Below are 23,190 nucleotides of genomic sequence, written 5' to 3'. Positions count from 1 at the left end.
TTCCACCTCTGACAAATTACTCTTTTCCACTTTGGACATCACTCTCTGGAAGTTGCATTGCTGAGTCATTGTAATAAACAACTGGGATAACAGTTTGGTTTGGAAAATGTCGAGCATTACAGAGACATTGCCAGACTGTTACGCATGTCTGCTGCAGGGGAAGGAGGAACAGCCAAATGATCTGACCCTATGAGATGGCAATAATTACTCAGAATGAGTGACGAAGAAAAAACAAACAGGAAGTAACTGTTTAATGGCAGGAATTGAGCTACCTCTTTGAGTTACAGGCGATCCTCGCTTAACGGTGGCGTCCGTTCGCTACCCCGGACTGAACCCCCATTGACCAACAACTTGGCCGACATTTTGTGCCATCAAAATGTTTTATATTTGCATACGTATAATCCATTTATACTGTACATATGTACGTATAAACTCTGCAGCCAGTGCATTTCACTCATCGTAACAGCGATTCCTTGTCACTAAACACATACCGTTACATTTCAAAAGCCCTTCGTTACTCCGAGTCGTCGTTAGGCGAGGACCTCCCGTATTACAATCATTGGTTTACTTATATGTTGTGTTATTACAGACCCAGATTAGTTTCCAATGTTAGCTCCTTTTGTATTTGCTGGGAGAAGTGGTGCCTGGCAGAAACATGACAGTATGTGTGTGAGTTCACACACAAGGGAGAGTCTGGACTCATATGTATCCAACAGCATCTCGAAACAGTGGCAGGACGTCTCGTTAATCCTCCTCCTCCTCTGCAGGGTAGCTTTGCTCCTGAATGGTTACAAATTGAGCTACAAATTGAGTCACCTTCGGCCTTTTGCATTCAGCCATACCCGTTTGTGGTCTATCTCTAATTTATAAGATGTAATCTCCTCCCTGCTGTTGGATCTTTTTCTTGAGTCTGTATGGGCTTCCTGCCAGTTTAGATACCTCCGTCATGGAAACGAGGAATAGTTGAAGAGGTCTGCCAACTAAAGAGGAAACCAAGAATTACAGTCTGGTCCGGACTACAGCTTGGCATGCTAGCTACAAAGGGAGCAGCCTTCAGTGCAACAAAGCAACAAATCTGGAAAATAACCATTTCACAGGGTCACATTCCAAAGCCCAAATATGGCCACACCTCCACATAAACATGCAGGAAGGTGCCACGTGGTTGGAATTTATGAGAATTCAGAAGCATATGTCAAACACACACCTTCAACTGTGACACAAACAGAGCAAATAAGAGAGGAAGAGGTGGCGATGTTACCCGGTAACAAGATTATCGGCCTACAGTCCTCACTTGTCCTCAAGCATCGTAAAAACGGCTGGTGGCAAAAGGCTGATAAATGGAAACAACCCCAAGATAGAAAAATATTCAGAATCAGAAGAAGAAATTGCAGACACATGCAGGGAACTCTGCTGATACTGTCACAGACTGCTGCTGGACCACAGGTGATGCTTGAGAGACAATTCAGCTACATTGACTTAATCATCATAGACAAGTGGATCATTGGCCTTGGTTGCAGTCATTGAGTGACCTCTGAGTTTTACTAATGATAGGAGACTGTCAGCGAGCATGAAAGGAAAGATCTACAAGACAGTGGTGAGGCCAGCCAGTATTAGAAATGAGACAATAAGAGGGACAGTGAAGGTTGAACATTTCGGAGATAAGGTCAGAGAGGCCAGACTTTGATGGTTTGGACATGTCCAGAGGAGAGACAGGGACTATATCAGGAGAAGGATGCTGAGGATGGAACTGCCAGGGAACAGGGCTAGAGGTCGACCCAGGAGAAGATACATGGATGTAGTGAGGACATGAGAGTGGCTGGTGTTGGGGAGGACGATGCAAAGGACAGGGTGAAGTGGAGAAGGTTGGGTTGCTGTGGCGACCCGTGACGGGACAAGCTGAAAGTACAGTAGTAGTAGTTAAATGCAATTCCTTTTAGACGTGTATCTGTGAAAAAGATAAATTTTCAAAAATAAAAGCTTGCGTAAGTTACTTAATAGCAAAAGGAACCACTTCTGTAAAACGTTGTGATGAATAGATGGACCCATTTCTGGTATACCCCCCTCACTTTGTTGGTGGCAGTGGATCATAAGGAAGGTATTAAGAAACAACAAATTCCACAAATGTTTACTTGTACTTGAAGGATTTCTTTTGTATATAGTATACCTGTACTACTTCATTCATGTCTACATTATCAAAGATGAATGTTTAGTGTCTCTGTCCTCTTTTTCAACGGTGTCAGTAGCTCACATTACTGACTCAACTCTGCTGTGCTCCTTTACAGAATGTGCTTTTGTCTACACACACAATGAATCAGGCATTTATTGGCTGTGTCTGTCCAATAACACGGGACATGATTCACACCCGTGACGTCATCATGAAAAATATCTACATTTCAGCATTCAAGTAATTGCAGTGTGTTTGTTGTACTTGTGTGTGTGTGAGAGAGAGAGTGTGTTTATAGTAGGGTGTGTAGACACCTTTGTGGTTTCCTGTACTATTGTATGTCTGTGTTTGCCTGGTGACTCAGTTTAACTTTCTCTTGTGGTGAGAACATGAACAAACTGGTCACTTAACCACATTTCCACCAACAAATCCCATCCTGAATCATATTCTTAGCAAACACAAACACACACACACACACACACACACACAGCACTTGAATATAGCTGTAAGGCTATCACATTCGCGAGAATGAACTGGTAGAAACTTCATCTGTAAAGTCCTGTATGTATTTTATTTTTTACAGTTTCCTTCTACAAAAATAACAAAACTACTACGATCAAGAATGATTATTTGTTACAATCATTTTTGTTCTCACCTATCAGACTCCACCTCGGAATTTCTGCCTGCAGCTCCAATCATTTGGTGATTCACACAGTGACGTTCAAGGTTTTTCTCTTTAAGGCCGATTATCAGGAAATATTTCAGAAAACTCTCAGTTTGACTGTGGTCAGAAGAAATACCAAATGTGGCTTTCAGTCTCTGAAAGGTGTTGAGGCGAGCATGCCTGTCTTGCTCAGGTACAGCTAAGAAAGGAAAGCATGATCAATGTGGCCCCATTCACGCAGCTGAAAATGATTTTAATTCAGCCACAGAATGCGGAGTAGAAAAATCCATTCCTGCTTTATCAAATTATAGAATTATATTTCCTTTTATTATTTTTCTTTCATGCTGCAATAAAATATTTACACATTGATGCAAGGACCACATTGCAAATAGATAGAATAGATAGAAAAAAAACATTCCTCAGTGTAAGATTGGGCAGATTATAATTTGAATTATCCCAAAATATTTGGGTGATCAGTTTAAAGCTTTCTATTTCATAAAAAACACTCCCTTCTTCTTTTAAGTTTTCCATTTGGTTGCTATAATTTCTTTCATTTGATATCGTTTCTGTATTGCAGCCTCAAGCTCAAACAGAAACACGTAATATTTGAGCAGCCTGCTATTAGCTGGTAATTCACGTTACCAGGGTTCGGTACATTTCTGGTTCTCCGGTACAATATAAAGCGCTTACTGTTTCTATGGGTTTTTAATAATTTCTGTTAGTACATTAAGTTCTGTTAGAACACTCGCACCAACAGTCACGAGCTGCATTATTTTCATGGAGTCCTGACATTTTACATAATTACTACTTTACTTTTACTTAATATCTGGTTGATGGTCAAGCTTTATAATTTACTTTCTGGTATTTATTGTGCTTACATTGAGCTTTGATTACAAAACATCTATGAGAGGCAATCACAGACAGTTAAATGCATGTTTTCTGGAAGGTTGTCCATGTGTTCTGTACTTTCCCTTCATGTATCCTGCTCATCTCCACACATCACAGCACTTATATATAAGTATATATACAAATATACAGCTTCTCCTTAAAGGTCTAATGTGATTTCAGACATACAAAGAGAATAGTTATTATTTTACCTTAAAATAAGTAATCTATTCACCCTCATGGTTCTACACAAGCGCCAAGCCAGAAAACGTAATATTGGTTCTAGTAACCTTTGCAAGTTTGCGGTTCCCCCAGCGTGGAAGGGCAAGATGAGGGGTGTTCAGTTGGTTGCACATCTCTAGACGCCACTTAATCCTACAGGTTTTTCTTTAAGATAATTATTTCTACAAATTACATCACTGTTTATATTCTAATACATTTTATATTTTAAGTGGGGGGTGAGTCCAAACTCAATTGTTTTGTACCGGCAATTAAAATAAAAACTGAAACCATTTGGAGAATAAAAACAGTAATACACAGCTCTGTTAATGAGTTATTACAACAATACGGTTGCCCACAGACGTAGAAAAAGTCAGCAAGAATTACAGGCTATCCAAATGTGCCTACTGTCACTGTACGCTGTACACAATACTGTGTGTGTGTGTGTGTGTGTGTGTGTGTGTGTGTGTGTCCCTGCTGAAACACAGCCATTACCAGGCAGCGCAAGATAAAACCTCTAAGAAGCACCAATTACCCCTGAGGTCCTCCTCGAGCTGACCACCGCTCTGACATGCGTCTGCAGCCCTAAAGACAGTAAAAGCCACTCTGTGTTAGACGATAATGGGCTTTTACTCTGACGTGACTGACTGACCGACTGACACCAAAGCACGTCCCGAGTTGATTTGAGGATTCACAGAGCCTCCGTTTGGAGTGCAGTGCAATAAAAAACAGGGCATGTCCCTAATCGGAATTATGGAGGTTAACAGATCGAGCCGCTTTCAGGGTATCGCGACACATTTCTGTTCTTTTCCTCCTAAAAAAGGTGCGATTGCTGCTCCATTGACCTTATATGAACGATGGCTGCCATCTGCAATTATTAAGTCACACAGGCGCATGATCCTGCTTTCAGATTAAGGTGAACTAAGGGCCAATCAGGAGGTGAAATTCAGTGAAGATGGAAATAATGAAGTTAATGAGCGAAAACTAAAATTGCAGCTATGCCGACTGAGACGAGACTTTCCTCTCACATTTGTCCTCTTCTGTCTTTTTCTCAACAGTGAACAGCAGGAAACGCTGGACTGCTGCTCATTAGCTGCTGTTGTCGAGAGTAATGGTGCGGTCAGGAGGTGGTGGAAGGACCGTTGATTATAAATGTTCCTGTCCTGAGTGTAATTTGGAGAGACCTACTATACAAGTCAATATATAATGAGTGAAAATCCACAGGCACAAAATGTAAAATGTGCTATTATCATTCGTCACTTTAAGGCAAAACAATATTGGAAAATGTTTTCACATTATGAAATTCTAATTCTGTCATCTCTCATGCACAGAAGATGTGGACTTGCAAGATTGTTCCTGGTACGGCACAGTAAGGAAGCTTGAATAAATTCTCACCGCATTTACGACCGTTGCCTTCTTTGCTGCAGTGCTCTGTGATTGGCTCTAAACGTGTGTCAGGATAAGGAGCGCCATTGGCTGGTTACTCAATCGCCTCTCCATCCCCACCAACCACACACTTCCCAAAGCCGTGGCGTAGATCCAGCAGATGTGCATCAGGTGGGGGTGCACTCCTGATGAGGAGGAGGAGTAGGAGGAGTAGGAGGAGGAGGGATGCGCGGTCAAACCAGGTAACAGAACACTGGAATGGAGACGCTGGATGCTTTTCTTTATCGATTTATTCCATTGATAGCGTGGTGAGTGCAGCGGAGATTTCATGCACCTGTACTCGAGTATTTACACCGAGCACCATAAGAGGGCAAACAATTGTAAGAAATAAAAGCCTCCTGTGTCGGCTTACATTGAAGTTACGTTAGTTTATAATCCCGGACCACCAACAAAGCAAACGAATGCTTGCCCATCTTTCCTTTTCAGAGCCGAAAACAAAGCCTTTGCAATAATCTTAATGAACCTTTCTACTTACAGAAACAAAGTACTGAAGGTGCTTTTATTTTGCTCTTTGGAAACATTCATCATTTGTATATTCCTTTTCTCCGACACAGATCTCTCCTTTGTTTGGTTAGGGAGCTTTAGATATGTTGTTTCAAAAACATTTAAAGCAATTTGTTAATGAACTTTTGAATGTAAAGCAAATTCAGAAATAATTCCGATTAACATTGACTTGAAAAACTAAATTGTGTTTTAAATGCTTATTCTTATTCATTATTATCAGAAATTATTATCAGGCCCCATAAGAATTTAAGAGAGGCTTAATTTCAAATCAATAATCCATCTTTTTCAGAGAAGTCAGGTCACGTCCTCTGAAGCCTCCTTCGGCCCCCTGATCTCCAAGCCTACTTCAAGCCTGCATCAGTGCCCAGCATCGCTGCACAGACGCCTCTCTCACTGACACTGGGTAAAATGAAATCGGGTCATACTGGTGTTGTATGTCACATCATATTGTCCCTCCATCGTGACCAACACAGACAAGCAAAACAAAAGTAGATTGACACAGAGATTGTCACTGAGATGATGTGACAACCGACAAACTGTCGCCTCCTCACATCGCACCAAACTTGGCTGATAAGACTTTGTGAAACGACAGAGTGGAGATTTTTCCAGCAGGAGCGAAGGCGATCTTCCTACAAGGCGTGTAAAACACACATCAGTGGGGGTGACTTCCACCTGCAGGCCAGCCCACGAAGTGAGATTCAGTCAAGATTGAAAGCTTACCTTTTCAGAATCTCATGCATCCTCTGCAGAAGTTCATTCAGCCACCTAAGGAAGAGACAAACAATGCAGAATAGATCAGAAGGGCCCTTCAGTGGCTGCCTGGATCATCAAGCATCGCCTCACAACAATGGAGTGTCATTTTTTATTATTTATTTTTTTCATCTGTGCGAGAGTGGCTGTTAGGCAGATTGAGGTCAGGATTTAGCTAGGGGTGTTATGTAACCCAGTATGTGGGCCAGAATGATAATATTACAAGAGAATGCAGTTCAAACTGGAGTCACGGCGGGGAAAGGCGGGGAAAGGCGGGGAAAGGCGGGCTCATACTGACTGCAGCACTTTTCCTGTTTTCAGGCTGCGGTTCGGTGCTCAGAACAGACAGACATGCCCCCCAGAGATCAGTCTCTTCTTCTTCCCATTTAATTTCTCCCTCCTCATCAGTTTGTCTTCTCCCCTTTCCTCACCCACGCTATGCTACGCCAATGATAGATAGATAGATAGATAGATAGATAGATAGATAGATAGATAGATAGATACTGTATCCGTGATCTCATTTGGGTCTCGTCTGTCTGCCACTTTCGTTTTTTTTGTTTTTTTGTCTTGCTCGAGAAGGGTGGGATATCCGCATTGGTTGCTATGGTACCAGACAGCTCCTTGTTTCCTCAGACAACAACTAACTGTGATAGTGTGTCTGAGTGTGCATGTTTGTCTGTGTGTGTCTCTGTGTGTGTGTGTGTGTGTGTGTGAGACAGAGCAAGGCCCCATGTGTTTCTTGCAATGATGTGAAGCAAAATGATAATCAGCAGGGTCTGGTTTACTGAGCTTTCAGTGCAATCAGTCAGGGTTTTAAATCTTCCACCTGATGATTTATTCATGATGTGTAGCACATCTGGCCACAGCTGGTTCAAAAGTGTCTAAGTGTCTCAGTATATTATCACATGGTCGACAAGCTGAGTTCTGGAGGATCTTCTCCCCGACCTGCTGGTCCTCCTGCCCTCCAGCAGAGGGCAGTGTCAGCTCGATCCTAGAGTTGCCCTGGATGTTTATTCTTACCAGTGACATTCCATAATTTCTTCTAAAACTTGTCCTGCTCTTGGTTTTTTTTTTTTTTTTTTGTAAAAATAATTATTTATATATATATATAAAACACCTCATGGGCTTTTATATTTCCCCCCCGCAATCAGGAAAATTAAATCAAAACAAACAGCAAATGAAATACTGACGAACTCGAGAAAAGGAGGATTTCAAACAGTTTGAACAGCAGATCAATGAGGAAAGGTGACAGCGAGACGCTGATGCCGTAAGACGTGGCTGCTTTGACAGCTGCTGCGGGAGGTAAGCAGAGCTGTCAGCATGTCTTTCTGTATGTTTGTGTACGTATGTTCGAGTGTGTGGGGAGGCTCGAGTGCTGGGTAATGGAGGTGTGTGTGTTTTTCCCACTCTGTGGGGCCTCAGGCTGGGGTAGGGTGAGGCGGAGCTCTGGGGAGGCGCAGCGTGATGAACTCAGTGCTCTGCAGCAGCAACTTGGAGCCGGAGGTCACTGAGTCCAGCATTCCTCTTGCTGTCTGTGTACAGCACTGCTGTAAGGGGGGGGGCAGCTCTGCAGAACTACACCATCAGATAACACTCATTGCATGTATTTATGTTCATTGTCCACCAGGGAGACAGAAATACTTTATTCACTGGCGTTTTACTTCATTTAACCTGTGCAGGACCGGATTTGGTTTGAGAATATCATTTCCTGCAGGCAGGACCGATTCCAACAGAGAACGTCATTCAGCGGTTTTTAATAACTTCAGTAGTACTCATCAACTCTGCATCGTATAACTGGAGCAAGTAGGCCAGGGCTTCTAAATAAGGTAAAGTCAGACGGGATTGAGAAACGTAGCACACAAACCGGCCGATGCGACCCCACCCAGAACTTCAGCGACATCCAAGCCCAGCTTTAGAACATGTCGTCAAGTAAATTTCCCTTCCAGCCGCTTCTCACCTGAAAGTAGTCAAACAGTTGCAGTTGACCATTTGACCACAGTGATTGACCGCAACGTCAAATTACTGTCGATCAGGTCAAATAATGCTTCTGCAGTTCAAGAACTTATCTTTATCAGATGCAAACATGTGCTGTAGCCGTATCGAAGCTTTGATGTTATCTCCAGATGCTAATGTTCCAACCCCGGTGAATAAACAATGATCAACGCACTACATAAACTGCGAGAGTTGTAGCTGACGGGCTAAACTGAAGAATGTTTGCAGGGATTGACGGGCGAGCAAAACCAATGCGACAATCTTCCAACATGCTTGTGCAAAAATAATTACATTTATTCAACACTTTAGATGTATGGAGATCCAAAAGTAGCCCTACTTCTATTGTGTGTACACCGTAAAAGAACAGTAGACTTAACCAAACAAATATATATTCCTGCCTGTGTGTATCCAGTCGACCCTTTGTTTGTTCAAGAGATGCAGTCCGGGTGATAAACTGCGTGCTTCCTCCGTTCACGTTCGTGTTTCTCATGTGCAGAGATACTGAGGAAACACATGTGACTGTATGAACTCAGTTAAACCTAAGTATAGCAGACAGCACCAATAATGCAGACAGTCTATTGTCTATGTCTCTTTTTTCAATGCATCATATATATTTTTGTGAAAGCAAAAAACAAAAAACTGTTCTGCTGTGAAATTGTAACCATTTTGTGGGGGGTTTTTTTGTAAAGAAAATATATTATTGCACACATACACAAGCACAGAACATGCGATCACATTTCACATCATAAAGCTATTTAATTGACTAGTCGGTCCGTGATAGATACTCAAATTTTTCTAACAGCTTTTCATGCATACTGCTGAAAATGTTCTGCTGACAGTTCAAGTCAAAGTCAGACATATCCCCGAGTAAGACGAAGGGGATGGATCAGAACTGAAATGATCTGGGGTGTGTCAGATTAAAAAAGGACCAGTTCAACCTCTTCTCAGGTGACAACATAAGCAGGGTATTTATAAAGGAGTCGCTTGAACTTGACCGGGATGAGCTGCTCCCCTTTCTGCAGGGCTAATCCGGGCGGAACTTTGACTGTAGCTCCTCTGTGCTGCTGTTCTCACATCCCATACGGGAGAAGCCAGCTGGCGAGCTGTGGGGGGGGGGGGGGGGGGGGGCACAACAGAGATGGAGAGCGACACCCAAGCCCCAGAGAGACAGAGCTCTGACTGTAACGAGGACCGGGGAGGGGTGTGAGGCTGTCAAAGGCTCCATTGTCTGACAGGCCGGCGTGGTTTCACGTGCAGCACATGATTCTCACCGCAGGACTGACCTATGGCCCAGTCTGACCTGAGCCATCCAGGGGGGACGCCGCTGCGGCCTCCCCGTGCAGGTTCAAGTGTAACCGTGTCCGTGTTTTCTCAGGAAAGTGTGTTTATCTAGAGGACCAGCGCGGAGGCCCTTTGTTTAACTAAGTAGCGAGGCTCGCCCTCAAAGTAAAGCTCTCTGGAACACACAGGAACCAGGTGGGGGCCCGTGTCTGTTCCACGCACTAGCCAGCGAGGTACAGTTTGCATGAGCATGTGTGTTTGTGTACATGCGTGGGAAAAGGCATCATGCCGATACACAGAATTGCACGTCTGCAGAAGGTTCGTGAAAACGCAGACGTATTTCTCATCCAGCACAATAAAAAATAAACTCGCAACAAATGACGGTGCGCACAAATTCAGAAGAGACACCTTCCCTCTCTGGATAGTGAAGCAGCTGTAGCCAATTAAATGGAAATTATCAGGCACAATGTGGCCCTGGTGAGCGGAAAGCCTGCTATTCCTCAACCTGCATGCGTTTGTCATCGGTCAGAGTCACCTCGCCAACGGGACGGTAGACGCCACTCATTAAATCAAGTCGGCCAAAGTATCCAAGCGTTTACTTTCACTTCACTATGAATGCCAGACAAGTCATACAAAATGCACAGAAAGTAATAATAATATAATATTAAATCATATTTTGAGCTGATGGTGACAGCAAATATTTTTTTTTATTTGTATCCATCGATATGGAATATCCTTGATTTCAAATTGATTTAATCTGCACACAATCTTCCTTTAAGATTTAGCACCTCATGGCATGAGGCGCTAAATCTCAATTACTTCAATTGGCTGATTAATTTCTTGTTGAGACTAAATTTAAACAAAAGGGAGAATTTCAACGCATCTCCCACATTATTTAAAAATAAAGTTGTGAATAACCGTTTCATACAAGTCATAGAGTCAAATATGATTTATTTCTTCTTATCTAGTATTTCTTGTAAGATTGTTGACATACTGTACCTTAAATTTAAAGCTCTGTCTGGTCTGAACAACCTGCCAGTTTACTTTTCCTCCTTAAACTCAGGAAGGAAGGAAATAATTGTAATCCTGACTTCACTCAACTGATTCATCGTGATTCTCCGCTCTGTCTTCTTCTTATTTGTAGAAAATAACATTATTTTTTATTTTCTATATAGTACAAATAAAGAAAAACTACTGTGACCATTTACTTAAAAACACGTGCTGCTTATTTTTCTTGTATTCCTGTGTGTACACGCACACACACACACACACACACACACCGCAATATCAACATCACTTATTAATGATTCATTTTTGGAGCTCCTCAGGCCTCCTCTCTCATTCCCTTACAAACACATCATGTGTTTTCCATACAAAGACTGCTACGGAGGTCCACACACATATTTGTACTCTGGCCAAAGCATACTTGGTAACACAATGTGGTGGTTCTTGTATTTTTTTTAATGTTTTTTTTGATAAAACAACACTGACTGAATTAATTTGTTCTGGTATGTAACAAACCATCAGAGCCAACGTGGGCCAGCGGCGCAATGGACAACGCATCTGACTACGGATCAGAAGGTTCCAGGTTTGACTCCTGGCTGGCTCGTTGGATTTTGGCGGCACGGTGGCGAAGCGATTAGCGCTGTTGCCTCACCAGGTTATCCTACCTGTGCAGAATTTGTATGTTTTCTCCAGCTTCCTCCCGCATCCAAAAACATGCAAATTCTCCATCGTGCGCGAATGGTTGTCTGTCTCTGTCTGGGGCCCCAATGCGCTGCCGACACATCCGAGGTGTACCCCGCCTCTCGTCCACCTTAATGACAAGCATAGCACTTAGCAGACACCATATGACCTGCTGCACACATGATGCACATCCAGACAAAAGCTTGTTGCAGCTTTCCCAAGGAACGTTAACCCATTTCTCATGAGCGAAGCCTCCAAGTTCGGTAATACTGTAAAACCTGTTTCACCGAATTACTGAAAATATCCTTGTTTTCATGTACAGTTACTGCAAACGACAGCAGCTACTGAAAGAACCAAGAATGCGTGTCCGTGTTTGTGTTCTGTAAATCTCTCACTAAACTCATCACTCGACAGCCCAGTCCGTTCCTGGGAGTCGCTTCCTCCTGTCTTTTCATGAATACCATCCCTCCAGCAACCAGTCAACAAAGATAAAGATACACTAATTACAGTTACTGACAATACTAGAGTCAAGATAATCTAGAGTCAATATAATCTCCTTCCATGAGTAAATGGATCAGGATTAGTGCAGTCAGGGTTTGTTTTTTTTAATCTCTGCATGTGAGGATCTCCTGCGCACCCTTCTGGTTCTCTAAAGTGACTGACAAATCTGCTTTTTGAATATACAGAACTCAATGCAATACCCCCCCCCCAGTGAGCACATTTTCTAAACCATATCTGAGCTCCCTCTTCATGATCAGTTCACCTAAACCTTGTTGGAAATTAGTTTTAAATTGCATCTTTAAAAAAAAAATGTAATTGGCCACAAAATGTGAGTTTGGATTTTATGTTTATCCATTTGAGATGAGTGCAAATGGATAATCAGTGATAATCGTCATTGATCAACTTGGACAATCTCTCCCTTCTTCTAATGCTGTCCATGTGATGCAGAGTCGGATGTTCAGTCATGAAAAGACATCTCACAATCACAAGGTCTGGAGACAGATGATTGGGGGCTTATAGCAGGACTATGAAACATCTTCAAGTTGATGTCTGAGCAAAAAAGACCAAAATAACTGGAATAAGTAAGAAACCCGCACATCCCCCTTTTTTCCATGTTAAGCCATGCACCCCTCTTATAAAATGCACCACAGCATTCTTTGACTTGTTTGGATGTGGGATTGAATTTTTCCATTTTGCAATTGATTGGTTGATCTGGCTCAGGGGTGGTGGCTTTGGAGAGCTATCTTGACCCTAGAGAGTTAACAGATGTTTTTGACAGCATACAGAGACACGCGTTTGTTTGTTTACGTAGCATGTTTCAAAATTAACCAGTTTTGGTCCCTCGAGTCATAAATGTTGTTGAATGTCCACACATCCTTGTAAATACGTGAGAGAAAAGAATGAATCCTGTTTCAGTTTGGTTGTTTTTTCTCCAATTACTTCAGCCAATTTATACGATGCAGTTAGAAAAGTTGGCAAATTAAGCCTCACATCGTTACAGATTAATGAGTTATGTGCTTCTGAAACGTGGGCTGGGAGAGGACACAGTTTCAGTCTTTGAGCTCATAACGCAGCCTCACAATTCGGACACCAACGTTAAGACAATTCAGAAATCTGGCAGCACTTTCTAACTTAATTGTTAAATCTCAGCGAGGCTCCCTCACCCAGAGAGTGGCAGAAAAGGTTCTGGTTCATTCTGACATCTGTTCCAGGGGAGTTGTGAAGCTGCTTCGGCGTTTGTCGCGCTAGTTGAGAAAATAAAAAGTCGTGATGTTCATCTGGGAGGGTCGCGCTTGCATGAGTCACGCTTTCCCCGCTCTGAACTGTTACCTGAGGAGAATCAGGACAGCAACATCTGGATGTGTTCCGAGGGTTGTAATTCTAACCGGTCTCTTAATCCCTACACAGTATGTTGTTAGTTCTCGTCCTATTCTCTGGTCGATAATCAGGTTTCTTAGAAGCGACCACCGAGTTACAAGGAGCTGCGGACTCGGACCCACTTATCAAGCACAGTGAGCACGGCTATCGTTCCCATTAAAGAGATAATACTCACCGGCCATATTTGTCGAGGCAGTTTATGTCTGCTTCAGGCGACATTGTGGGCTCTCTCTTTTTAATGTTTTCCTGCAAAGCTGTTTGAATTCTAAGAAAATGTCTTGGGCAATCTATCTGTTGTGAAATGTGAATGTCACTCGGACCTCACTGAAGATTACGAGGGTGGAACACCACATCGATTTTCAATAATTAGGATGGAGGTTTGAGAACGGGTTCTGACCATTCAGGTCCAGATCATAACTCAAAAGTGTTTAATGCATTTCCTGAAACCATTGTACAACATCAAAGTCTAGAATTAGTGAGTTTAGCTATTTAAGTCAGTGAGGTGAAATTTCACTTCATGGACTGTAAGGTATGGTTCTTATCAAACTCCCCCAGTGTTCACCTCTAAAGACAGCTAAGACTAACAGCCACATGCTGAAAACCGAAAAGGGGAAGCAGGTGAAAGGAGACCAGTTATTGGCTGAGACAGGCCTCGAGGAACAGACAGAAAAGGAAGTGAAACAAAAGATAAGGAGGGTCAAAAGGGCAGAGAGTGAGGAGACAAATGGCAAAATAAAAAAAATAAAAAAAGCCTTTCTATATTTTACAGGTGACAGCGAACGTGTGGTCCGGCAGGTTACTTTATTAGAGCCGTTTCTTTTACGAGGGACTGTCTGACCCACAGACAAATAATGAGCAGGTTCAGACCAGGAATCTTTATCTGTCTTGACCCATCTATACTGTGTTAATTGTGGGATAATATCTCTTCAGATTACATTCAAATCATATTTTCTGCATGAGGCAGCAGGATGGCGTATAGTGGGTAGCATTGTTGAGGGTTCCGGGTTTGATTCCTTTCTCTGCGGTGGTTGTATGTTCTCTCCGCAACCCACAAGGCGGACGAAGACGATTGCAGTCGTCTCATCTAACAAGAAAATGGATGGATGGATTTTCCAACGATTTTTATTTTATTTTCATTCAAATCTTTTACAATAGCCTTAAAAATCCTAACATTTGCATTTAAGCCTGACAGGCTTAAATGTAATATTTTGTTAAGTTTGGAAGTATATTTATCCACAATTAAGTTTAAAATGATACAGATTCTTCTATTCGGACTTGAGAACACTGTTCAGAGGAGAAACCATTTGACATTATCCGTGTGACATTTTCTTCCCCTTTTTACGATGCACCAGTTATTTGTTTCATGACTGAAAAACATCAGAGAAAGATTTCAATGCATGCACACAAAGGACACTCATTCATAAACTGATGCGCCGATCAATCACGATGAGACGGTCAGTAATCGTGTCGTCTTCAGCCGCTTTATCTGAATCCGGGTCATGGGCTTACGCTGGGGTCTGTCCCAGCTAACATCCTGCATTGGCTTTTTAATCACTATCAATCGCCGGCATCTTGGAGGTATATTTACAGAGCAGATCAATATGAGTTTGCTACCAACAACGATCCATTCTCAGCGACAAGCCACCGCAGAGCGGCCTTCAGGCCCGGCTGCCGTTATTTTCCATAGAGGTCAGCAGCTAAGAATGTGAGGCATGCAGAGCCTCAAACATGCCTTTATCGTCATAGCAACCCCCACCTTTTACATTTGTGTTTTTATTTTGGTTACACAGTAAATCTGTTCAAAATGTCCATCTCAAAGCACGTTCTGGTGTGTCCCTGCTTAGTCTTAGATATCCTTGCACATTGATTCTGTTCAACCTTCATGGGCTCGTAGCATTTAGCATTGTGAGCAGGATCACGACATGAATGATACTGGTCAGTGTTTTCTAAGAGCAGAAATCAGTAGGAAAAATTGAGCTTTTAAAATCGGTTTCCCTTCAGGATATCCTCGGACCGCTCGTAGCTTTCCTTTGAAACTCATAATACGAACCAGAGTCAATGCGAAGCTCTTCTATTGTGGCTAACCTGGAGTCAATATCCTTCATAGAGAACAAAAGACACATGATTAATTTATCTTCATTATACATGAACGTTTCTGAAAGAATTACCTACTCTAAGCACCTATTTAAAAGGAATAAAGGACGAAACCGGAGAACACGGAGAGAACCCACGGAGACACGGGGAGAACGTGCAAACTCTGCACAGAAAGGAATTAAACCTGGAACCTTCTTCATTGTTCGTTGTTAAATGAAACCCCCGTTGATTGACAGCAACACCCATAAACCCGTAAGGCGGATAAAGCGGACATGAAAATCAATACATGAGTTAATATATATATATATTTGCATACGTATAGTCAGGTACTGGTACGCATGCGCGGCAGAAATTAGGAGCGCGCAACGCCGGTTGTACCTCTATGCGTTGCTTGGCAACACCGCAATTACACCTGCAAACCTACTTGTAACCCCGGACTCACATGAAGTAAATACAATAATAGACCCCCGGTATAGACAGACCCCCTCCAGGAACAAAAAACTAACACGTTTGTCGTTCGGAAGGCAGGACTAATATCACTATTAACAAATGAGAAGGTCATTATCACTCAACGTGACCATGTAAATAGAAAGGTAAAGTCAGAAACAGAGGATCATACTTCCTATTTTCAAAATAAAATGTTTTTCAAAAGGAATAAGGCTGTTTTCTCTACCGGGTTACGTACTGCTGTGTAAGATGTCGAGAAAACCTTTTATACAGGCTCAAGGAATTTCAATCATCCTGTGACAAACACGGCAAGAGAGAGGAGCACATGAATGCAGCGCAAGCTAATGCTAATAAACAAGCTGCTGCCATGCAGGAAGTTGAAGCAGAGGACAGTGAAGAAGACTGCACTTATTAAGACGTTGCTGCAGTACCACACAACGTGTACGTGTATTCACTCATCACTCTGCCCCCGGTGCATTCCGCTCATCCTGACAGCGATTACTTGTCAATAAACACACACTTTTAAATTTCAAAAGGCCCGTCCTCACTCCGAGGCCGTCATTCAGCGAGGACCGCCTCTACATCAAAATGAACTTGAATCTTATTCAAGTCAGAACTAAGAACGTGAGCTCCAATGAAACTTTGACTTTACACAACTTTGTCACCAGAATAGGCTTTTATGAGAAAAGGTGTAAATGAATTTGGATGGCTGCGGTTCTACCTTCGTTCTATTTCACACATACGATTCCTGCTGCGAGGTATGAAATGGTGCAGCTGACAAAGGAAGTTTGAGTGATGTGAACTTGGCTGCTATCAGCTACACATTCCACTAGGGTTATGCCCTCCTGTCACTCTCCTGCTGAAGCATGCCAGTCCTACAGAGTGGAACCTGATGAACGAGAAAAAGGTAGGGAAGCAAGAGTAAAAAAAAACAGTGAGATCAAACAGTTATACATCAAAACTGAGAGATGCAAACCGTGGGGGGGGGGTCTCTGTTGAAGCCCTAATTTCTTTCACCCCTTTTGATAAAAGACGGAGGTAAACATTGTGAAATGTCCCTCCAATATTCATTTTAAGACATGCATGGATGCTAAAGAGCTGTCCAACATCGATCACCATTATGGTTGCTTTAAGTTATCAATATAAAGAAAAAATTACTAGCCGTTTTTATTTTTGGTTCAAGTCAAAGGATATAATATTTTACTGTATTTCCTAGCATAGATAGCAGATAAATAGCAGTGCCAATCACAAATAATGAAAAATCAAATCACATATCTGTAAAACCAACCCGTCCATGACGTTGAGATAACCTTCCAGCAACACCCCATGCAGAATGAGTTGTTTACAGTGATAGAATTAGAATATGGGTATGGAGATGATTGGCTGAGAAGCAGCCTGCTGTCATTGGAGCCAGCAGTAACTCCGGTCTGCTCTGGAGTGAGAACATCACGCTGTCCTGTTGCTTCCTGTGTTTATTTCTGGACATGTGAGATGCCTGAACAAACGAGCAAAGGGAAAACAAGACCAGGCAACCAGAGCAGCGGAGTCTGAAGAAGAACCCCGGGACCAACCAACGCGTCATTAAATTCTACAGGCGCATGTCCCCACTCACACGTGTGTGCACACACACACACACACACACAAATAGATCAACAACAGCACAAGTGAAGAGCATTGCTTAGTTAAGCAGTGGTTCAAGGGTTAAAACTTTTAGATTGATCCAAAGGAAGCAACAGGCTCACTTACCAGTTCCACACAAGGCTGCTTGTTGTCGGTCGTTCACTCCAGCAAAGTATGTCCCTCAGATTTCTTTCGTCTCAAGATGGAGGCAGAAACTCTCTCCACACACACACACACACACACACACACACACACACACAAATCCTTTGCTCTGAGTTTTTTGTTATTTTGAGTCTGCCAGTTCCAGTTCTGCTTCTCCCCTACTGCTTTCTGCAACGAGCTGCTAACATGGCAGCGTAAGACAAACAGCCAGTGGGACTGGGAGAGAGCAGTGAGTGTTGAAATACACAGGTGCGTGCTGACTCCCAGCACAGACAGCTCTGACAGGCACAGCATGAAACGGCTCTATTGCCAGCGGTTCCCCTTATGTGGGAGTCAACCCTTACTCCACCTCCTCTTCCTCCTCCTCCTCCTCCTCCTCCTCTCCTTCCCTGCACTTCCCCTCTCTTGCTCCGGAACAGCTGCAAGACAGAACAGACAAAGATCTCAGAAGTTCCTGCAGCTTGAGCTTTTTGCTGTGAGCAGCTGTAGGTATGACAGAGAACCCTTTTCTCTTTTGCTTGCATAATTAAATAAGAGCAGTGCAACTTTTTATTAACAGTTTGCAGAAATGAGACACTCGGTAAAGCATTTATTTATTTTTACAAAATGACCTTAAGTGACCAGAAGCATTAGTACAAAACTAGAAACCCTTAAACAGACCTTCATATATAAGCTATTCTATTAATATCTATTTAGAGCATGAATGAACTGATTCCAAAGGCAAGAACTGATGTTTGTTTTTAATTCCTACAACAAGATTATGCAAAGAGAGCTCTCACTTTTTTTTACATAAACAATTTTACCACGATCAAGTAATGTTTATGAGGGGAAAAAGCAGAGCTTCAAGAAGTCAATAATTTTTCTTTTAATATATTTTTGAATATTATTAAAAGAGCCAATCTGACCACTTTGATTGTTTCGAATTTATTTTGTACCTGAAGGATATTCAAATTTCCCAGTTATTCCGAAGCCAGTTTCCCAAGAATATAAAGTCTTCTCCTTAGCTTGGAGGCAGCTGGCCAGGATGACTAGCTCTCTTGTTGTCGAGGAAGGACAGTTATTCTTTAAACAAACTTCTAACAGATGACAGCTACAACTTAATTCATCCAGTGCAGGCCATCATGTGTTGTGAAATTGTCACTAGCTTTTGCGCCACTGTCTCACTTAAGTCCCGAGCAACAGGCTCTTTGTTGTCATGGTTGCACTGTTGCATGGGAGACGAGCCAGGAGCAGCCGCAGCAGCTTCATGCGTGACAACTTTGTGTGTGTGTTCAGACACAGCAGAGAGTGCAGCTCCCCAACATTAAGAGAGTGACTTTGGGTTTGTGACCCATTTGTCTATTGTCAAATGAGAAAATAAATATTACGGTTGCCAACAGCAACCTTAGCAGAAACAAGTTCCAGCTGACGCCAAATAGCTGAAACGTTCCTTGCTTTTTTTTTTAATCATCTAAGCTGCATCATCAGAATTTTAAGGTTTTTCTAACCACATAATAAATTAAATTCAGATATTTAAAGGCTGTTGTTCACAAGGCTAATGTTTCACACAGAACTTATTGTAAATGCCACTTGTCTTATGTCAGGATATTGTTGACAGACACTGTCGGATTACTTGAAGGCCATGTTCACAAACCAGTTTCCCCATTAAACGAAGCATCTAAATCTGGTGAAGGATTTGTAAGTAGAAGGTACGCTGAATAATTATAAATATTATGGGATAATTTCATCACACCATGGACGATTACCAACAAACAAATGTATCAAATTAAAAATACCAATTGTTCATTGACGTGGAGCGCGAAAAGAACAGTAAAATGACCAGATACGCAAATTAGCAGAACTTATCCTCCTTTCATTGTTTTATAAATATATTTTCTAACTACCATGGTTCTTGGAAAACTATGTTGTCAAGTGAAAAATAAGTGCATTGCTGCGATCCTGCTCAGGATGTTGTTCTTCACCACTACTGGGAAATGTATGAAATACGTGGAAACCAATGTGCTCAGTAAACACCAAGCTGGACAGTTTTATTATCACTATTTTAAAAGGTAATCGTGTAATTGTTGAAATTTGTTGAAAATAAATAAATACAAATCTTTTGATTCAGGTGTCAGATTTTTGATGGACCGAATTATTCAAACTACCTTTGAATTCCTTATTAGTATCAGTTTTGACAATAAACAGATTATTTTTTTCTTTTAACAGATATTCTGTACAGATTATGTAGCCTTTTTTCTTTTTAAACCAAAGATGGCCCCCAATCCTTTGGTATTTCCTCAGAGTAATCCTAAAAATCCCTCCTTATTGGGCTGAACAAAGAACCAAATCACAGGGTCTTATTTAAGACCTGAGTTGTTCATTTTATTTAAACATTTTAATTTCTCTTCCTCCAACAGAAAGGACTGCCACTGATGTCAGTCATCAAATAGCTCCATCTAGTGTTTGTCCCACTGGATGTTTGGATGACGTGCGAGTGCAACAATTTCAGATGCATGGGAATTCTTTGCAGTTGAAAAGTGTTTAAATAATTTAACAGCCTTAGTGGTACTCTTCCATTCATTCATTCATTCATTCAACTTCCTCACCGCTATGTCCGTTACCGGGCTGCAGTATGAGAAGATCACAGATATAAAGTTGAATTTGCCAGCACGGTTACAAGGTTTAATGATTGTTTGACATGTTTTAAACCTTTTTTAAATCTATTTTTCAGTGCAGAGATATTTAATTGTTAATTAAATAATGTATCAAGACTTACCTATGATCTTTAGTGGTGGCACACGTGATTAATGTGTCCATATAGTGCTAAAAATAAGCACACACCCATTTCACATATTAAAATAAATCTGTTAAAATAAACATCACATCTTACTTATGATACTGTTTCTTATGGATTGTGCAAACAAGCACATACATTCATTTAGAATACTCTGAATCATTTAGAAAATACATTTGCAACATGTGGGAAGCGTAAAGATGTAATTTCTGACGCATAATATCATTGCTTAATGGGAATTAAACACGGCAATTCAGAATATCTTCAGTCGCTTGTAATCAAAGTAAAGAGTGGTACCACATAAGAAATGCATCTTCTGTGCATGTGAGCGATACGCTCATGGAACATCGGGGAATACAGAGGAACAGTGGGGCCCTTGGTTGACTGAACATTATCTGATCGCAGCCATTCCAAACACAAGTCATGCAAACAATATTATCGGAAGACTTGAGGCAGGGAAATCACAGTCAGCTGTTTTCAAAGCGCTATCTGTCTCTACTGTACTATCCGTGTCCCAAAGCGCCGTCTCCAGATAATTAACAGCAGCATGAAACCACAGCTGACTGATCCACATCCGCTGAGCCACGTGGAACCATCCCCACCCAGCAGCATACATCAGTAATACTCAGAAGATACATAAATAAATACATAGAATATCACCTATACCTCTTTGTCTTTTACCAAGCAGTGTTGCACTTTGTGGCAACAGTGTGTGGACAAACTCGTTTTTGTACCTCAACCTCCAATTGCACCAAACACATGCAATTTAGGCCAATTGATAGCTCTTAAATTGTCCGTAGTGTATGAGTGTGCATGCGTGAGGTGTTGTTTCTCTCTGTGTGGCCCCAAGATGCAATGGTGGCACATAAGAGGTGAACCCCGCCTCTCGCCCATAGCGAGCTGGGCTAGGCTACAGCAACTCCCGTGACCTGCAAAGTGGAAAAGATGGATGGATGGAATGAAGTTTGAATCCCAGGTCACGTGTTACAAGTCATGTTGGAGCCTACAATTTAATTGTTTTACACTTATACAAAATTACTTCATACTCATGTAGGCCTGACTACACACACACACACACACACAATGGAGAGAATGGCGGCGTGATGAAGTGACAGGTAGCCAAGTAGCAGTGCCCTGGGCGCAGCTTTGGAGCCTTGCTCAAGGGCAAAGCAGCAGTACCCACCCCTCCAATCACAACACCGTGGTCCGTGCCGGTCTTGAACCGGCCACCCTCCTGTCCTCAAGTCAAGTCCCTGCAGACTGAGCTACTTCTGCCTTCGAGTCGACCATCGAGAATCGGGCCAGAAGGCAGCCGCCTTGGTGGCGAGCGCTGGGTAGTGAATGAAAGGGTGAGATCAAGGACTCACAGTGGCCACAATGCGTTTCCTTTGTGGGGTGGCGGGGGATCAATGTTGGAGGAGAAGATCCCTTGCTTCCGATTGCAATACATGCAGACTGTGTGCATTGGGTATTGCCTTGCGGAAATAAACAAGGCCATTCCTGATAAAAGAAATCTACTTGGCAGCATGTTGCTCCAAACCCCTGCACATAGCATGCATCATTAATGGTGTGTTGATAGCCATGCAGGATTCCAATTCCATTCCCACTGATCACAGGCTGTATAATCCCCCTCCTCTGCAGCCCAGATTTTTAGATTTTAACAGTTTTCCTCTTGGCCTCTTTCATTAATTTTCTGTCAGCATTCATCCTGTGTAAAGTGGCTGGAACCTATCCCATGGATATGCTGGGAAATGTTGCTAAGCAGAGTCCGCCCTGGACAAATGGACAGTTTATCACAGGACCACACAGACATAAACAGCCATTCATAAACTGTTTTGCATGTTTTTGTTTTGGTGGGAGGATGCTGGCGAACCCAGGAACATACCGGTAATCTCCACACAGAGGTGTCCCTCGATCTGGTTAGCGCTACATTTGCATGGTAGAACTATAGCTATGATTTGTGATGTAACAAAGAACTATGTTAGCATACAGATCAGAGTGCATGTCTGAGCCCTAACCCCAAAGACCACAGTCATCCAATATTGTTTTTTAGCTTTGTCCCTCATACACAGACGCTTCTTCAAATTCGATTCCACAGTGTGGAATCCCTCCATCTGCAGTTCCACCAAGACGTACTCTTTTTTGAACTTTTCTAAATTGTGTTGCTGGCATCAAAATTCTAAATGGAAAGGAGCGGATCCAGATTTTTTTATTATTATATTATCTCTTTTTTTTTTACATTGGGTCATGAATAGTTTGATTTTGGATAAAGCTTTATTGAAGTGCATATTGCATTACAACCTCTGGCATCGGGGTTATATTTCCACCCATGTTGGTTGGTTAGCCGAGCTGCTTGCTTGTTGTCAGCGAGACAAACTAATTCGTGTATTTCCATGGAACTGAGAAAAAGGATGGGCAAAGGTTAGGAAATATTCCAATACATTTTGGTTTGAATCTTGATAAATGAGTAGATTCAGTAACTTTTCTTTGTAGTCTCTTAACATTGTGAGATTTTCATCGATTTCTGTAAAACATAAAGAAACCTGGGGGTGGGCCGGGAGAGTTTGCTACGCCTTGATAAACAATTATTTTATGAAGGCCTTTCAAAATCTTCCCCCCCTTATC

The 23,190-nt window shown here is 42.1% G+C and overlaps 1 long non-coding RNA gene and 1 other non-coding gene across 3 annotated transcripts; one reads left to right on the top strand and one right to left on the bottom strand.

The window, feature by feature from the left end:
• Positions 1–276: 276 nt before the first annotated feature.
• On the bottom strand, positions 277–18,016 carry LOC137900800 (uncharacterized). Of its 2 annotated transcripts, none has more exons than XR_011105679.1 (3): positions 17,757–18,016; positions 6,603–6,647; positions 277–980 (listed from the first exon to the last, which is right to left on the bottom strand). It is a non-coding gene; the product is annotated as an uncharacterized lncRNA (long non-coding RNA). The 2 variants fall into 2 exon arrangements; XR_011105678.1 differs by lacking the exon at positions 277–980 and adding an exon at positions 5,619–6,511.
• Positions 11,442–11,514, top strand: trnar-acg (transfer RNA arginine (anticodon ACG)). The gene has a single exon. It is a non-coding gene; the product is annotated as a tRNA-Arg (tRNA).
• Positions 18,017–23,190: the final 5,174 nt, after the last annotated feature.

Source organism: Brachionichthys hirsutus, chromosome 10 (genome assembly GCF_040956055.1).
Source record: "Brachionichthys hirsutus isolate HB-005 chromosome 10, CSIRO-AGI_Bhir_v1, whole genome shotgun sequence".
Classification (NCBI taxonomy): domain Eukaryota; kingdom Metazoa; phylum Chordata; class Actinopteri; order Lophiiformes; family Brachionichthyidae; genus Brachionichthys; species Brachionichthys hirsutus.
The sequence above is the reverse complement of the archived record's forward strand: the minus strand, read 5'-3'. Positions and strand labels throughout refer to the sequence as shown.